We start from the raw sequence: 7,650 nt of genomic DNA on the forward strand, positions 1-7,650 counted from the left end.
GTCTACTGATCCTGAAGCTGGTGTTCTTACCCTCCACTGTGTTTCACAGTCATAATATCTTGTTAATAATTGTTGTGTCTTAGAGTCCTCTGACTTCTCGAATAAAACATATGATACCCATGAGGTGGGAGGCTATAACACTATGTCAAAGTGTCCTATAAAGACATCTATGGCATACATTCATCTTGTGGCCGCAAACTTCATTTTTTAAAAGAACCGAAACTTATTTGCAACAAAGTCTTATGAGTTAGGTAAGTTCTTTAGCCTGGAAATCTTCCTTTGACCAACTGAGGAGTAATGATTTCTCTTGTACGCCTTATGCTTAAGCCATCTCTGGAAGCAGTTTGCAAAGAGGAGTCTCAGATATATACTTAATAATGTTAGACACAAGTAACAATGTAGTGAATTTTTAATAGTGAAATTGATATGTTACAATGTGTTTTGGGGGAAACAAAAAAACGGCACTTAATTACCACTAAGGGGCCATGGTGACCCAGTGATTAAGAGCTAAGTCTGTTAACCAAAAGGTCAGCAGTTTGAATACACCAGCTGCTCCTTGGAAACCCTATGGGACACTTCTGCTCTGTCCTATAGGATCTCTATGACTCGGAATCAACTCAATGGCAATGGGTTTTTTGTTTGTTTCTTTGTTTAAATGACTTTAAATCTAATAAAATGTCACTTTCTATGACACATGGAGCCCTGGTGGAGTAGTGGTTAAGAGTTTGGCTGCTAATCGAAAGGTAAGCAGTTCAAATATATCAGTCTCTCTTTGGACTTAGGGTACTATAGGGTGGCTGTGTATCAGAATCAACTTGATAGCAACAAGTATGACATAAAATTAAAAAATAAAAAAAAACAGACCATAACTAAGTATAACTAAGTACTAGCACAAAAGAATTGCATATATAATGAAAAAGTCACAGGATGTGAAGTGAGAATATTTGAGCTCAAGGCTGATTTATTTGTTCTATGATCTAATTATTTAAATTTTATGACCCAACTTTTTTTTTCCAGTAAAATAATAACATTAACTAAATTTCAATGTTATAGGGTCATTGTGACCACCAAAGGACACTTTAAAATTTCACTTAGGTTTAAATACAATTAATTTTTATTACTGACAGCTTTTACTTGTCAGAACAAGAAACCCATATAATTTTAAACATTGGTATATTGTCAGTGTGTTGAGAGAGTATTAGCAAGTATTTTCTTTCCAAACTGTATTCTGCACTGTCCTAGATACCAGTAGCCAATATGGGTTCTGAGTAACAACAGCTTATATGTGCAAGTCAGTTATAAAACTCTGCAATTAGAGAATTTTCAATTTACAACAAAGCAAGAAAGGCTTCGATATAAAATAAAGGCTGCCTTTGATCCTGATACAATTTGAAATGGTTGAAAGAATATGGGATTTGTAATTAGAACAAATGCAGATTTAAATAGCTCTGCCTCTGACCTTGGGCTGATCATTTAGCCCTTTTTAACTTAATTTTTGTCATCTGTAAATCAGAATAATTGTTGCAAAGTGCAATGTGAAGGATGACTTTTGTGTGGCCTGTCTAGCCACGGTCTTGTAACTCCCAGCAGCACTTCGTGGTAGGGTAATTGTGGCCCATCAAAGGGACTGGTCAGTTTTGCCACCCAGCTGGGCTTGAAATGAGCCACACCAAATGGGGTAAAGAAGAGATCCCACCGCCACCAAAGAATAACAGCCAGAAGCCAGCACATCCTTTGGACCTGGGGTTCCTGTGCTAAGAAGCTCCCGGAAGAAAGAGACCAACAGAGACAACGAGCTATAACCCTGAAGATGGTGAGAAGTGGTGGGAAGAAAGAATTGGCAGGAGAAGGCTTGGTGGGCTTCCTGGCCCATGAAGAAAGTTGCGTGCCTTTTGTGCAGATGCCTAGGACCAGGGAGAGGTGTGCGTGTGAACACAGCTGGGAAGAGGCTGTCCTGATGGAAGGAGCTGTATCTTGAATGTTCTTGGACCTGAATTGTAACTGATACTTCCCTATTAAACACCATAATCATGAGTATTGTCTGTGAGTTCTGTGTGGCCGTTGCAATGGATTACCGAACCCAGCAGAGAAGTAGAGAGTGTCATGCAGGGACAGTTGGTATCAGAATTAGTAAAGATGGTGGAGAAAGGAGGCACATCTGACTTCCACGAGGAATCAGGCTTGGGCTGTTGGTTTTGATTCTCCTTTCCCCTTGTGAAGTTAGAGGAGGTCAGACACCATCTCCATGTCATTCTTGTAGAAAGGTCCTTTGGGAGTTAAGTGATATAGGTGGGAAAAAGGTATATATATACATACATATATGCATATATATATATATATGCATATATATATATACAAACCCACATACATATATATGTAACATAAAAATATAAAGATTATGATAGAAATAAAATCTTCATATTGGGCCATTTATTATCTGAAATTACATTTCTTTTCAATAATATTTTTATAGCATATTTAGTTCTGCATTCCTTACTGTGTAGATAATTGGATTTAACACAGGAGTGACAAGGGTATAGAATACAGTTATGGCTTTATCCAAGGAGAAGGTGGCTACTGGTCGCAAATACATAAAAATACAGGGCACAAAGAACAAGACAACAACAGTGATGTGGGAGGTACAGGTAGAGAGGGACTTTTTCCTTCCTGCAGAGCTGTGAATCCTCAACGAATGCAGGATGAAGACATAGGACACCAACAACATTACAAAGGTAATCACAGACATTACCCCACCACTGGCAGCAATCAGGAGACCAACAAGGAAATTGTCTGTGCAGGCAAGCTGTATCAGGGGGAAGATGTCACACACTAAGTGATCCATAATGTTAGGGCCACAGAATGGGAGCCAGAAAGTGACAAGAATCTGTCCAATAGAGTGGAAAAAACCCACTGTCCAAGACACTCCCACCAAAAGACAGCATACATGGTGTTTCATGATGGTCACATCGTGCAGAGGTCTACAGATGGCCACATAACGGTCATAGACCATGACCACAAGGAGTGCAATCTCAGAACCACCTAAGAAATGTTCAGTAAAGATCTGTGTCATGCAGCCATTGAAGGAGATGGTTTTTGTCTCAGAGAGCAAGTCAGCTAGCATTTTAGGAAGTATGGAAGAGGAGTAGCAGGCATCTATCAAAGATAAGAAGGCCAGGAAGAAATACATTGGGGCTTTCAATGTTTGACTGCAGATTATGGTGACCACAATGAGCAGGTTTCCTGAGACAGTGACAATGTAGGTGATAAACAAAACAACAACTAGAATTCTCTGCATCCGAGGATTCTGTGTAAGTCCTATTAGAATTAAATCAGTCACATTCATCCTGTTTTCTTTCATTTCAGTGCTGATGATGAACACAGATATTGGGATTATCCTGTAAAGACAACATTTTTAATAGCAGGGTGATAAGCATTTCATATTTTGTGTTTTCAAATAAGACCAAAGCATTTTAATAAACTGTTTTCCTTCAAGGCATACAATAAGAGAAAAAAATATACTTTTTCTATTTTACAAAAAGATTAGAACCATTGAGGCTGTCTAATACAGCTTCTTCTATTGGTGCTGGAATCCCACCTACAACATCTTGTGACAAGTGGTCACTGGGCATTTGCTGGAGGACATCGAGGCACAGGGAGCTCATCACATTATAAATTCCTTCTCAGCCAGCAAGAAATGTTAGAGAACTCATATATGTGTGTGTGTGTGAATCCCTGGTGGGACAATGGTTAAGCACTCGGTTGCTAAACAAAATGTTGGCACTTCAAACCTACCAGTCATTCCGTGGGAGAAAAGACCTGACCATCTGCTCCCATAAAGATTTCAGCCTAGGAAACCCTATGGGGCAGTTCTACTGTGTCAATTATGGTTGCTGTGAGTCAGAATCAACCACACAACACACAACAAAAATGACACACACACATATATATACACAAGTGTGTGTTTGTGTAAGTATATATATATACATATACATATACGTATACATATATATACCTGTGTACAAGGAGCCCTGGTGGAGCAGTGGTTAAGAGGTATGGCTGTTAACCAACTATTGATTCTGGTTTCACACACTGTTGATACACAAATTAAGACCAAACCACCTGGCTCTTCCATTCAAAAAAGAGCCCTTTAAATAGGCCACAGAGAAGCAAAGCTGTGCCTGCCTTCTTCAGCTCTTTAACCCCAGATCTACTTTAATGTTTGACTCAGAGTGGTAGTCAATAAATATTAAGTGTGCAAACAAGTTGGAAGACAATTTACTTCTTTCTCCTGTGTTTTCTTTTTCCAAAATAGGAGTGTTCACCATCTCACCTAGAAAAACAATTAAATACAGTGTTGGAAAGTGAGCTAGATATACTCCTCTCAGCCCTTCAGATCTGTTCTCACTCTTCTCCTCCATGACGGGCTTCCATGGTGTTCCTCAACTGGGCCTCCTTCTTCTCTGGCCAAAAGGAAGTGCTAGATAAATGTTAGGAGGACAGGGTGGGAAGAAAAGAATGTCAGGGTTTATTCTCCTGGGTCCCTCCCGTGGTTTATCAGTAACAGGGTACGTTTAACTAGGGTTACAGCTCTTGTTGGGTGGATATCTCCTACAGTTATATTTCCTTTTGTAGTAATTTCTTCCCCTTGTTCCCTTAGGCCTCCTGGTGGTAATGATTTCCTACTGGTAGCTAGCCCTGGCAAGCTTTATCATCACCCTTAATTAATTTCCTTCATACCTTGATAAATAATCTTCATTAAATTTTTTTTAATCTGCCTTTTTGAGCATGCTGTTTCCTGTTAGGACTGCAATGGATATGGAAAGTTTGTATTTTTTCTTGGTAAAGAATAGAAATAATTGAAAAAATTTTAGGTTATTTAAAAATTATCTCTACTTTTGATGTATAGGTGCTAAATAAATTTAACTTCCATGAGAAAAAAATTGTGAAAGACTTTGAAATATAAAAAGTCTATTGGCTATCTTCAATGAAAAAGCTATGTGTTGTCTATAGCACTCCCCTTGGGATTACATGATTCTATGAGGATTATGCCTTTCACTGTCTTTGAGATATTTTACAACTCTTCCACTTATAGAAAACTGATAATGCAAATAATTCTTGTCCATAAAATTGAAAATATTGTCTGATGGGGGTTCAATTGATTTCCCTCAGTTATTGTGGATAAAGTCAGTTTTGTATCTATTTGTAAATTCATGACACATCCCTGATTGAACAAATGTGCTACACTGGATTCTCCTTTAAATGGATTATAACATACTCCTGGTTCCCTCCTTAATTAATGTGTTAAACAAAAACTTTGTCATGTATTCATTTTATATTTGTATGAGAGCCATGATTTCATATTTTTTGGAAAAGTCTTTTGTCTTCGTGTATTAGAATTACTTAGACAGAAAGCTGAAAAACTCTCAAAAATCCTGGTCCTCTTTCTCTGTGTGTTATTGCATCATGGGTTTTTCTGTATTATTTTATTGGGGGGAGAGTTGTTTTAATTCATTTATAAAATCTCTTTTTGAGACTTTGAAATCAAATGTAAACAAGATACGATATTAAAGAACATTTTATCAGCCCCTCTAACTCTGTTCCCAAACAAAATTAGAGAAAATGAATGTCATGGATTAAATTATGTCCCCCCCCAAAATGTGTGTATCACTTGGGCTGGGCCATGATTTCCAGTTTTGTGTTGTTGTCTTCCATTTTGTGACTGTAATTTTATGTTAAAAAGGATTAGAGTGGGATTGTTACAGCCTTACCCAGGTCACATTCCTGATCCAAAATAAACGGAGATTCCCTGGCATGTGTTCTGCACTAGCTTTTAGCTCTCAAGAGATAAAAAGGAAAGGGAAGCCAGCAGAGAGCTGGGGACCTCATACCACCAAGAAAACTGTACCTGGAACAAAGCACGTATCCTTTGGACCCAGGGTCCCTGTGCTTGAGAAGCTGCTCAACCAGGGGAAGATTGATGACAAGAAATCTTCCTCCAGAGCCAACAGAGAGAGAAAACTGGCCCCTGAATTTGGATTTGTAACCTACTAGACTGTGACAGAATAAATTTCTCTTTGTTAAAGCCATCCACTAGTGGTATTTCTGTTATGGCATCACCGGATGACTAAGATAATGAATATCCTTCTTAATCAAAATAAAACCTGTGGAGTCTAGGGAGAGGTGGGGGAGAAGGATTACCTAATGAAATATAGTTTTGAGGTCCATTTAATAAGCCATTTACCAAATATTTATTAATCATCTATTATGTGCCCAACACTCTAGAAAGTTGAGAGATAGCAGTGGACAAACAGATAAAGTCTCTACACTCAACATAGCATACATTCTAGTAGGGGGAGACAGAAAATAAGCTAATAAAAAAGAAAGAAGATAGTATTTCAGATTGTAACATCTGCTATGGGAATATTAAGCAGGGTAATGGATATTTGGAATCTGGGAGTGGGGTGTTATTTTCTATAAGGTAGTCAGAGTAGGCTTCTTTGAAAAGGGAACATGTAAACTAGACTAGAAAGAAGTGAAGAAGGATGCAAGAAGACATTTAAGGAAAGAACATTTGGACCAAAAAAAAAAAATCAGTAAGTGAAAACACTTTGAGGAGGGAAAGTGGTTGGCATCATTGTCTAAAGGAGGTCAGTGTGGCTGTAGTGGAATGAACAAGGATTGATAAGTGGCAGTTTTTATAGGGCTTTGTAGATCATTTTAAGGTGTATGAATTTATTCTAAGTGAAAAACAAAGCCATTGAAAGGTTTTGCACAGCAAAATGGCATGGTCTGACTGAATCTTAGAATTGATCGTTCTGGCTATTGTGTGGGGAAAAGACTATAGAGGGGCAATAGTAGAAGCAGGGAGATTATTAGTCAAGAAGATATTGTAACTCTTCAGCAGAAATGTGATGGTGATTTGCACCAGGATGGGCGTAGTGGAGGTAGATGTATGATGATGGTAGCTTCAATACTACCTGCTGATGGACTTGATGTGGGGTGTCAGAAAGAAAGAAGGGTAAGAATTATTCCAAAGTTTTGGACTTCATCCCATGAAGGACATTGTCGACCTTTATTGAGACTACTTCACGTACAGATGCCATGATTAACGTGGGTAACGTTTACTTGGGTGCCTTTGAACTGCCAGGAACGTTTAATCCTTGTATCAACATTGAGTCATACATTGTTATTATCTTTATTTAGTAGATGAAATAACTAAGATAGAGAGAAGGTAAGGAAGTTTTTGGATGTTAGTAAGTCGTAACCCTAGTCTTACACTGAAATAAAGAGTTAGCAAAGGTAATTCTGTAAAATGTGTTTAACCTCTGAACCTCTCAACTATTTTTCTGTCAAATGAGGACAACTAGCTTGAAGGATGGCTGTGAGAGTGTCAAGACTACTAGCTCTCCAATTGGCCCAAAGTAGAGGCGCCATCAATATCAAATACTTTTATTCTTATTGAAATTTTTATGTCTACTGCCTGTGAAATTTCATAACATACGACTGTGACTATTAAAATTATAGTGTTCTTTCTATGAGGCTGTATGTGTGCCACCCAAAAGCAACTACTTATAAAAAAGGATGAGGACACATTTTACTCCCATTTATCTGCAAGGTTTTTAAGAACCTAGCATAAGCCTTTTATTCTTT

The sequence above is a fragment of the Loxodonta africana genome, unplaced genomic scaffold, assembly GCF_030014295.1.
Source record: "Loxodonta africana isolate mLoxAfr1 unplaced genomic scaffold, mLoxAfr1.hap2 scaffold_55, whole genome shotgun sequence".
In the NCBI taxonomy this organism is placed as follows: Eukaryota; Metazoa; Chordata; class Mammalia; order Proboscidea; family Elephantidae; genus Loxodonta; species Loxodonta africana.